The 12,161-nt window shown below is 41.0% G+C and overlaps 1 protein-coding gene across 6 annotated transcripts in view; it reads left to right on the top strand.

The window, feature by feature from the left end:
- The window catches only part of Cbs (Cystathionine beta-synthase), a 98,562-nt gene that overhangs the window by 16,865 nt on the left and 69,536 nt on the right, over positions 1 to 12,161 (top strand). The window contains exon 1 of one of the 6 annotated variants that reach the window (XM_070097877.1): positions 6,157 to 6,241. The exons of the other annotated variants lie outside the window; for them this stretch is intronic. The gene's annotated coding sequence lies outside the window, so the exon portion shown is untranslated. Of the gene's footprint in view, positions 1 to 6,156; positions 6,242 to 12,161 lie in introns of those variants that run through there. 6 annotated transcript variants of the gene reach the window in all.

The following is a 12,161-nucleotide window of genomic DNA, read 5'->3' as shown; positions in this document are numbered from 1 at the left end:
TACGCAAGGAGTAACGACATTCAGGTTGAATATCTGACTGAGTATCTGAGGTAGAGGGTACAGAGTCAAGAGGATTTTCAGCATCTGTCACAGTCTGGGTAGCAATATCATCAACATCGCATACTAATTTCATATGATCTAAATGCGATTCTTTGTACTTACCAGTACTAATTTCTCTAACCTTATACTTATTGCCAGAGATACGTTCTACAACTCGATAAGGGCCAATAAACTTTTGATCGAGTTTAGGCATTTCGGATGTTTTGTTGAAATTTGTCAGCATTACTCTTGAACCTACTTTAACTTTTGACAGCTTAGCACGGCTATTAGTTACTCTAGTAAATTCTGCTGTTGATTTATGAAGTGTTTCACGGATTCTTCTAAAAACACTCTGAGCTATGCTGGTACGAGTTGCTATGAAATCATCAGGGTTGTAATTGGGTTTCGGAGTGGAATACAACTCCTCATAGGGTAAACGCTTGTCTACACCATACAATGCATAATGTGGAGTATCACTTATGGAAGCATTGTAAGCAGAATTTATGGCACATTGAACATCTGGTATAACTTCATCCCAAGTTTCACTATTGGGGTTGATAGTGGCTCTCAAGACATCAAGTACTTTCTTATTGGTTCGTTCAGCTAACCCATTGCTGGCAGGATGATGAGGAACATTGGTGGATTTAGAGATCTTGTACAAGGTACACAAATTTTCAAGAATCTCATTACATAATTCACCTCCATTATCTGTTACTAAGGACTTAGGGGTGGTATGCCTGCAGATAATGCGTTCTTTAAACGCTTTAGCTACTGACTCTGCAGTCTTATCTGCAATAGGAACTAACTCACAATATCTGGTGAAATGGTCTACCATAACACACAGATGTTTGTTGCCTTGGAGGGAACATTTAAAATTGGTTAACCAATCAAGGGCAACTCTTTCCCACGGTTCGCTAGTGGTTGGGTACACTTGGATTGGATTAGAACCATTGACATTTCCTTTATGTTGCATACAAACACTACATTTCTTAACATACTCTGAAATGTCAGTTGCCATACGTGGCCAAAAGTACTTCATTCTGGCTTGTTTCACAGAACGATCCATACCAGGGTGTGCAACACCTGGTGCATCATGAACTAGCTGTAGAGCTACGTTCACTAGTGACTGTGGAATTACTAACTGGTAAACTCTTCTGCTTGGAGTACCCAATTCGGCTGTTCGATACAGTAATTCTTGGCTCATTACAAAGTCACTGATGGGTGCTGGTGGCTTCACAGTCAGAATAAGATCTTCCTGGAGCAGGAATCGAATCACACCAGACCACATGGGATCTGTTCTTTGGGCATTCTTTACATCCTCTGCAGTAAATGGAGGATCTACAGTAACTACACTAACGTGTCGCGATAAAGCATCTGCGACTACATTTGACTTGTACACATTAATTTGTGTTGTGAAGATGATAGATAAAATCTAAGGTGTGGTAGGATTAAATTAAATGTGTAGTTGTGTTGAACATGCAGGATATACGTATCCTAATGTTTGTTTCTTCATGGTGATAGGCATGAATAAGGATTCGTAAGGTTTTACCATATTTTTTTATAAGGGCGGACAGGTAAGCCGGCGGAAGGCCTTGTGCTGGCTGCACGTAAACCGGCGTATGAGCCACAGCCCTGCTGGTCAGGAACTGATTTTAGGTGCCTGTCTAACGCCTTCTTGTAGACCCTTGGTTGTCTTCAAGAAAGCGCTGGAGAGGCACCTAAAGTCAGTTCCTGACCAGCCGGAATGTGGCTCATACATCGGTTTACGTGCTACGAGCAGTAACAGTCTGAGTGATCAGGCCCTGATCCACCGCGAGGGTACTAGGATCCATATCTAGAAGCATTAACAATAGATTTGTGATGTTTGAATGTCGGTGAGAGACTCTTGAATGGACTTGATTTCTCTGTGGATCGAACCTAAACACCTTCCATTGACCCTTACGTGTTTAGCAGATTCCCTTAAATAAAGTTAATAATAAACGAAGGCTATCCGAAGGACGTTTTCAGGGGTTACAGCGGTCCAGTCCCCGACCAGGCCGCCTGGTAGATCAAGGCCTGATCACCCAAACTGTTACTGCTGGCTGTACGCAGTCTAACGTATGTATGGTTTACCTTGGCATTGAGAGTTGGTTTACTATGCATAACATCCCTGTTCATTGTGGTACAGAATGGACGTAAATCCAAATGAAAACAATGTTGGCTAAACTGTTCCCGAACATTAGAAAAGTAACTTAAGAAAATGACATTGGCATTACAAGAAAAGGTGTAGAGTGGGAAATACCATTTAATTATAGGCTTGAAAATATTGGGTTCAGATTCAAAAATATTTACAAAACTAAAGAGTGTAACGCTATGCAAAATATTTGAATAACGTTAGAATGTTAGAGAAATTAATGTATGGGAATGGTTGCATGAGAGTAAGACGTGCTCATCGTGTTCTAGCAGGCCTTCACCAGTGTATATTATATTGGTCTTTTGTCATTTGTTGGGAAATAGGATTTCAGATGTGTGGAACAAGTTACCACGTACTGTCACACTTGGTTTCAAGCGTTGAACAAATACACTGGTGGTGATGAGAATAAAGATGAGCCAATGCCACTTTTGTAGTACCTACTATTTTAACGATATTATTTCATAATACAATTTGGCCTGTGTCCAGACACCAGCGCCAGGGTGTAACAACGCCAGGCAGTCTAAATTCTCATGCTAACTACAGGTTTTAATTCTCTCTATTGATCTCTGTCTACCTCTTTAATCAAGCCCTTCAGGGGTGATGGCCTTGATACTAGTTAAGGGCTCCTTATTTCCTCAGATCAAGCTTAATTAGTTTTCACTTCCTATGAGATGTATTATCCTTACGGGTTTAGTGCTTCCCTTTGCTCTCACCATGACATGCTTTGTACTTATCTTTCTATCAGTTATTGCGTATGAACGCTGAAATACCTCGAGTAAATAAGGAAGTGCCAACACAAACAAGGTTAAATTAAAGTCAAGTTTTGCTGAGAGGAATGAGTGTCAGTGAGAAGTTGAAACCATGAACATTGTGAGGTGGAGATAAAGAACCCCAGAGTGTCAATGAACAGAAACCATGAATAAGTGAGGTGGCAACTCAAACCTTTCTGTGATCTGGAGATAAGAAAAACCCAAGGGTCCATATTATTTAAATGTACGTAGGAAGCCTAGTACACGTTGGGTTGATTTGAAAGCGTCGTTGATTCGTTGAATGTGACGACTAATAAGTCCAGATAGTGGCAAGTTGATAACAGCAGGTTTGTATGTAGGCAACTCTTGTATGTTCATGTCAGTGGTTCTAATGTTTTTTTTTTATATCATGCCTTTACCCAGCACTACGCTAGTTTAAAAGAGACCTGTGATTTAACCCATCCTAATTTAACCTAACCTGAGTGGATTGGCCCAGAATCTATAGACGGAACTTAAGTCAGTAACCGCCGTTACCTTCATTTTAAATTAAACGTTATGACATTTTTTTTAACACCCCTTCCCCCATATGTGAAATTAACGTCATCGGCTAAACGCACTTTTCATACATAGCCACCTGAGAGAGAGCCACTCCTGAAGGTTCCTTGAAAGTTAACTACTTGGGACTTGAAGGGCTCGCATACATGTACTCAAGATTGTACTAATAGATATCAGCCTGTAGTCAGATATGGCACTGCCTCAGTTACCCAGCCAATTAAATTAGGGTCCCCAAGGTAACATTCTGGATCCCTCGTCTCTTCCTCTATACCAGACTTGATGAATACCATCCAACATTTTGAACCAGTACCTTTGTTGATAACAAAACCTATATCTTATGCTCTGACCCCTGTCTTTATACAATCTAGTTAATGAACTATAAAGTTCTACTACACCTTAATGATAAACCCACTCTTAATATTGAACAAATTCTCTAACGTCCACAGTTAGACCTCAAAATTAATGAATCTGAAGTAGAGAAAGAAGACGGGGTAAGATTCCAAGGTCTTCTCGTAAATGCTCATATCCAGTTAGTTTTCAGAGAAGTAACAGAAACTGTAGGTACACAATCCAAAAATTGTTACGTTCCCCAATCGTAACTGCTACCTTACTACACTTCTCTCTCATTTACCCATACTTCACCTATGTAATTTGTGTCTGGGACTTTACCTCAGCTATGCACCTCAAACCAGATATCACGCGTGCAGTGTATGCACAGTTTTCATTAGAGAATTGTATTATGGTACTATTTCATTTTATATTTAATGTGTACAAGATTTTGTAAACATTGTCCAATGTATATTTGTACATTGTTGGTATTAGTCAAAGCTTAAGACCGTGAAATGTTATGCTCAACTCTGGGCTTTTATTTGCAAGAAATATACAACGTTAAGCTACTCTTTAACTCTAATGTATCATCTTCTTGGGAAATGAAGTTATCTTATGATAGTATCTCAGCAAGACCACCTCTAGAATAATGCAGGTCGTTAGTCTCATTGATATCGTATGATAGTATCTCAGCAAGACAACTGCCAGTGTCTAGATGCCAGCAGCCTTTTTGGCGTCTGGCGCTCTAACTTAGACCTCTGAGATCTTGGCAACTTTGGTGGGCGACCTTGAAAGTGAGTATAGTGTGAGAGACCTTCGTAACCTAGGTGGGTAACCTTCAAAGTGGCGCTGTTGTCTAGGTGACTAGTATGGGTGAACCTTGATAATATGGATGATCTTTGTAATGTGGATGACCTTGGTAATATGGGTGAACTTTGTAGTGTGGGTGACCTTAATAGTATACGTGACCTTCGTAGTGTGAGTAACAGTGATAATATGGGTGAACTTCGTAGTGTGGGTATAGTCTGGGTGATCTTCATTGTACGGGTGAACGCAGCAATGTAAGTGGGTGAGAGCCTGATTTACACTGTTAGGATAAATAACAATGTATATTCACTTTGCTGAGGTGGTGAGTGTAGATGGTCCTAGTAGTGTGTAGAGGTGGATCTAGATTAGAGCAGTGAAAAGTAGGGGTGACAACACTATAAATGTAAGGGGCCCAAGGCTATTCAACAGCCTCCCATCATACGTAAAGGGGATTACCAATAGACCTTCCCCTTCCCTAGCTGTCTTCAAAAGGGAACTGATAAGTTTGTCAGTTCCTGAACAGACTGGCTGCAGTTTGTGCTTTGGCCTGCGTGCGGCCAGCAGTAACAGCCTGGTTGAGCAGGCCCTGATACACCGGAAGGCCTGGTCAGGGGGGACCTGGCCCCGGGGGCGTTTACCCCGACAGCATCTTTCAGGTATCCTTCTGTAACTCAGTACTTTGTCCTCACTGACCATATTGTTGTCAGTTGCCCAATGGAAGACTTGCAAGATGTTACCTGGAGACTCTCTCTCTCTCTCTCTCTCTCTCTCTCTCTCTCTCTCTCTCTCTCTCTCTCTCTCTCTCTCTCTCTCTCTCTCTCTCTCTCTCTCTCTCTCCCTCTCTCTGCTGTGGTTTGCTAAGGTGGTATATGCGTTATTTTACTTGATCACATCTGTGACTGGTATATATGTTATCTTTATAACAAGAGGGATGAGGCAAGGGTATTTGGTCCATCCCATTTATCTCTCCAAGACATTGTGATACCCACAGGCTGATTTATCTTTGTTAACAGATTAGAAGATACCCAGTTTTCTCTCTCCACATTTTTTATTTCATGGCGAAGCGCTAAACCTTTAAGGGTCATATATATCGAGTGGGAGAATAGGAGGTTCTCAGAATGGGGAGAGGAGCTTCATTTCCTTGGATCAAGAGCCCTTCATTATCAAGACTTCACCTTAAAGGGTATAGAAATGGCATTGGTTGGGTGCGAGTTGGTCCTGTCAAGCATGGGCCAGTGGTAGCATCTCTGGTAGCCCCTCACATTCTTCTAATCTCCCAGCTCTGAATTCTCTCTATAATATTCTCACCACGCATTACCTTCAAACATAACATTCCCTGTACCTCTCCAACCTCCTCGCTGCAACATTTAAAACCCATGCTTCACACCCGTATAACATTGCTGGTACCACTATACTCTGGTACTTGTCCTACGTGGTCACTTTCTGACTCGCATGCGAAGTAAGAATATTTTCTTTCCACAGTTTCAGAAAGGTCAACTTTATTCCACTTTATTCTACTAAAACTGTGAAACGACAACGTTATCAGTTCTTGTGCAAGTCGGAAGAAGTTGACCCCCGGGGAACACTGAAGGTAATACTGAACAAGTTTGTATAATGGAGATAAGAATAGCCATGAAGGCGTGAGGTAGCGTTGAAGATATCCGTGAAGCTTTGTGTGTCAGTCTTCAAGCTACAGCAATTGGCTATCTTACTCCTCCTGCCTTTTACTCGAGCCTTTGATCTTCTTTAATGTTCCACCTCCACGTTTACCTCACATTTACCCCACATTTCTTTACCTCACTTTTGTGCTGCACGTCTATCACATATTAAACGTTATTATGTAGCTTATTACGATTCCTCTGCGGTAATCAGTTAAGTTGAGGGTGAACTCAGATAGGGACTGTGTGTAAATTTTGCCTCATCACTCATGCAGTGTTTACCATAAATTATTAATTTGTTACTCATAATTGTCAATAATTAGGCTGTTATAGATAGTCTAATTGTCTGTACTTGATTGCAGGAATCCACAAAATAACGAGGAAATATAAGATAAAAGTAGTTTTGAAGAATTTTTCACACAAATGTGGTTAGTGGTGTTACGTGGAGTGACACTTGTGGCTCAACAGATGTAGTAACACCTGTCCTAGTGAACGGGAGTGAGGGGTAAAGGTGAAGGGGAGTGAGGGGTAAGGGTGAAGGGGAGTGAGGGGTAAGGGTGAAAGGGAGTGAGGGGTAAGGGTATGGTTGGACCATACATGTGCTGAATGGGAGGATGGTAGGACAGAATAGTCAGGCAAGTTGTATCTGGGTGTTAGCACATTTGGCTCATAAATAAAAGGACCTGGGTTCAATTCCCAGGCGGGACGAGACATACGGACAAGTACACTCAGTAGTAAGTACCTAGGTGTTTGTTGACTATTGTAGATCGTATCCTTTTATAAAGTAAGCCATCAGTAAGGTAGACAGAGAAGCGCTTAGTGTAAATGATGACCGGCAGGGGACCTAAACTTACCAGGAATGACCTTGCAACTTGTGTGTAGACCTATATACAGGATTATATATATATATATATATATATATATATATATATATATATATATATATATATATATATATATATATATATATATATATATATATAATTGGTGCTACTGATGTAGGTTTGCAAGACTCGAGTGTCTACATTATACACATTGTACTTACAGTGTGTATCTGTGACAACCGGTAACCCTTAACTATTAACTTACATTCACTACACTCTTTTGTGTTGCTTAAGTATTTCTTACTGTTGCTTGCTGCTGTGGTGTTTGCTCTTCTTAAGAGACTTAGCCTGCGAGGAGTGCATCAGGGACCATGATCTGAACTATTAATATATATGAGAGATTTGCAGCATGAATGTGCAGACGACAAATCTGCAGCAACTGTGTGATGCTATCATGTTAACATGAACCAGAATATCTTAAGGAATGTTTCCAGCACCTTGTTGAATCCATGCCACAAAGAATGGGGACAAAAGGGAACTTTAGCCAGTACTAAAGTTTGTACTTAATAAAGTAGCCACTGAGTGCATATGCTGCGAGTTTAATCTCTGTTTAAGGGAGTCAAGTATTCTTGACTGGTGATTAACAGGTGACACGCTTTAATGATGCTTGTGTAGTTGATAGGCTTTAAATTCTATTAACTGTGGGTTAGTGTGTACCACCATGTGGGTTAGTGTGTACCACCACGTGGGTTAGTGTGTACCACCACGTGGGTTAGTGTGTGCTCCTGACCTGTGTTGGTTGAGCCTGTTTGATTGAACGTTTGTGTATCTTTTTATTCATGACGTTGCATGCATGCAGTCTGGACATTAGTAGCACTGTTGTTTCCATTCCTGTGACCGGTTATATTTGCGTCACTCATAATTTAAAAGATTTCGTTTGGAAGTCGTAGAAATTTACCGGCAAGCATGAGATTGCTCCAGTAACGAAAGGCCTGGAGCTAGTCCATTTCATCCTTCTTGTATGGCTTTCATTTCTTACACACACACATTATATATATATATTATATATATATATATATATATATATATATATATATATATATATATATATATATATATATATATATATATATATGTCGCAACCAGGAATCTAATCCTGGATATTAAGGCAGGCTCCTGGAAACGAAGCTAATCTCCCGACGTCTTAGCTCACAGGACCATCATGCTACAAAAACCAGAGAGCCAGCAAGTACATTGGGTCTGCCTCCTGGTGCCAGCACATTCTTGGCAATGGATACTACAGGAATAATTTCATTCTACTCCCATTTGGAAGGCCAGTCTCAAGGAGCAGTACACGTTAATGCATCCACAGAAAGTGGTTTTTAAGCAAATGCAATACTGCTACCAGCCAGGAGCCTGGCTAATTGTCCCCGGTTCGATTCCCGAAAAAGAGAAGAAACAATTTTTTTTCTTTTTTTAAATTTAGTAATATATACAGGAGAAGGGGTTACTAGCCCCTTGTTCCCGGCATTTTAGTCGCCTTTTACGACACGCATGGCTTACGGAGGAAGAATTCTGTCCCACTTCTCCATGAAGAATACACACACACACACACACACACACACACACACACACACACACACACACACACACACACACACACACACACACACACACACACACATATATATATATATATATATATATATATATATATATATATATATATATATATATATTCGTGGGGTGAGCACTCTGTTATTTCTCTAATTCTTCCAGTAACATGTTCATTTTTTGGATTTTTGAGACGTGTGAATTATTTGGCTGTCCTAGCAGAACATAACCCGTCTGTAATTTAGTAAGACAGCTGCTTCGCGCACCACTAGGCTGTAGAAGTCAGTATGACTGCAAGAAGCGGCTCAATGATAAGGCTCTTCGGAGGCTACGTTACTTGGTATACGGGCAGTGTGTTTAAGTTGGCCAGTCCTGGAGGGCCATGCCCAGGAGTGAGGGACCTTGTTGACTGAGAGGTCGGCTACCAGAATAAGACGGTAAGCGTGGTGCGGGCTGAACTGGGTAGGACTTCGGGCAAGCGACTCAGAACATTTCTCGACTGGTGCTGTCGCTGGGGCTGTCACTGCCGGCGAGAGTAGAGAGAGTCGTAGCAGGGACGACGCGAAACGTCTCTGGGAGTCGTAGCAGCATACAATAATCAGCTTCCTCGCATCGAACTGGATGCTTCCCATTCCCTCGAGGTGCATACGGGTCTAGCTCTCCACTCAAGAATGAAATATAACCATTATTATTATTATTATTGCTGTTGTTACTGATATTATTATTGGTGTTTGCTTCTGCTTCTACTGCTGCTTTTTCTTCTGCTGCTGTTTCTACTCTTGCTTCTGCTTGCTTTTCTCCTGCTTGTTTATATTGCTTCTACCTCTGCTGCACTTTCCCTTAAGGTATGTTTCTTGATGCCAATGAGGGCGTCTCTTGATCCAAGGAATTACAGCTGACCTTGGATCGAACATCGGTGCCTCTCCCCTCCAAGGTGATGTATGACCCTCATAGTTTAGCGCTCTCCCCCTGACTTTAATAATTAGCTCTTCTATGTCTCTCCTTTTGCTATTAAAAAAATGGTCAGGTTGTGGATTATAATAATGGAGGGCGGTGATTGGTGGGTTCGTCTCTGCGGTATAAATATCTAGGCCTGCGATTGGTGGAGAGGCGGGTCATAAACTCTCGCAGTAATGATTGGTGGACGGTTGACCTGGGGCGGTGGGGTTAAAGAATGACCTGTGCTGGGGTTGGCAGGGTTATTACCTGACGTGCGGGAGGGGTAGCAGGGTTATTGCCCTGTGCTGGGGGTGGTAGGATTACATCATGACCTGTGCTGGGGGTGGCAGGGTTACAGTATGACCTGTGCTGGGGGTGGCAGGGTTACAGCATGACCTGCCTGACCTGTACTGGAGGTGGTTGCGCCACACCTGTGTTGGCTTCCTGATCAATTCTGCAGCATCAGTCGGGATATTTTTCCTGTGTATTGTATGGTAATGTTCAATTGTTGGCGTATCAGAGGAGTCGACCATGTGTCGTAATTGTGAGTTGAAGCCTAAAGCAGCAGCTGCTGGTAATAACGTGGGAGGGAAAGGGAGAGGTAATAACGTGGAAGGGAAGTGAGAGGGAATAACGAGGAAGGGAAGGGAGAGGTAATAACGTGGGGGAATAGTTGGTAATGAGCACCGTAGTCAAGACTACGGTGCTCATCACTAACCTCAAGGCTGGGGGACTGATTGCCTCATCTTTTTCATGTAGTTCTACAGTCTTCACATTATGTCCTTGTATTGATAAAGCCACTGGATGGAGAAACGTCTACAGATAAAGATACCCAGATGTTGCACACGTGTCTTAAGTCTTCTTCTTGTTGGTATTATATACCATTCATGTACAAATTATAAGAAGGTAAGTTGTCAGTAGACTGGAAAGTAGCAGAATTTTTCCTATTGTTTACAAGAGGGTAAAGAACTCATACTCTCAACTATTGTTCTAACCCTTATGGGTTTAGCGTTTATTTATAAGTATAATAATAATTAACTATTGTTCTCTCAGCTTGACATCCATTCTAGGTCAACATTTAGAGATCATTATTAGGGACAAGTTAATTCCCTGGAAAGTTATAACCTGCAAAAATCCAGGTAGACGTAATATTCCAGAAGAAACAGAGGCGGGGCCTGGAGCTGATTCGACCCCTGCAATCACAAATGGGTAAATACATACACACAGGGAGAGAGTGAATCTAGTAGCGACCAGCGAAGAGGCAGGACCAGGAGCTATGAATCATCCCCTGCAACCAAAGTTAAGCGAATAGAGTTAGGTGAGAACACAAACTGTGGCCGAATAACTGAGAGTTTCTTACAAGTGTTTGACTTGTGGCCTGGGATTCAAAACCACGCAATATTTACTTGGTTTATGTCATACATATGTTATCAATTTAAACCATGACCTTAAGAAGTTTTGGTCCACATACAATGGACCGAAACTGGTTTTTAAATTTCTATCATTTATTTGTGTGTATTTCTTTGCCCGGTGTGTATGCATGCAAACATTAAATAAACGAAGATTAATGCCGCAATCTAGGTAAAGTAAAGAGGAGGAGCAATATTGCAGTGTTACCAGGGTGATTATCTCCATGCACTTCTTGGGTAGGTGGGTGGGTGTTGTGTGTAGGTAGGTAGGCACTCTTAAGATTGTTGCGATTATCCTACTGCCCATCCCATCCATCACTCGCAACACGCCATGCACACCTCCCTCCTCCGATCTTAACATGGAGACGTCCATCCCATGTGGCTTGTTCTGTATATATATATATATATATATATATATATATATATATATATATATATATATATATATATATATATATATATATACGTATATACGTATATATTATACGAGTGTACGGTTTGTAACTTTTTATTACTTTTTATTTTCTACTTATTAAAAAATATAATTTATTTAAATGTGGGTAATTCTTCTTTTCGGGTCTCATTTACCTTTTTATATTTTTTTTCTCTGTAAATAAATAGGTAGCATGGTCGCCGGGATTCCGCAGTGGTTTGATCCTCTCCTCATTCATTTGTTTTTTTCCGTGGACTATTATCTTTCATAATTAAAATTTAACATTTAACACTTTCACATTTCCTCTACTCGAGTAATATCTGATAGTTCAGTCTAGTTACCATATTAATGTGTCTACTAGTTGACTTAAGTCAGTTTTTCTGTAGTTCTGAACTGGATGTTTTAATTTGTGTGTCACAGCTGCAGCCTTGCCGCCTGACCAAAGTCAGTATTTTACTATGGCTTAGTCAGATGTGTGACTGTGTCACTGGAATGAATAAGTCGTAAGTTGACTGCTTGTTTTAACGAGCGCTCGGTGACTTCCAGTTTTCTGTGCACGCTTCTAAAGCTTCCATCGTCTTCAGGTAATGCTGTATTCATTGGCTTTGTGGTCTGTTAAAATTTGCATACAGAC

This window comes from Cherax quadricarinatus, chromosome 60, assembly GCF_038502225.1.
Source record: "Cherax quadricarinatus isolate ZL_2023a chromosome 60, ASM3850222v1, whole genome shotgun sequence".
Lineage (NCBI taxonomy): Eukaryota > Metazoa > Arthropoda > Malacostraca > Decapoda > Parastacidae > Cherax > Cherax quadricarinatus.
This window is presented reverse-complemented; position numbering and strand designations above follow the sequence as displayed.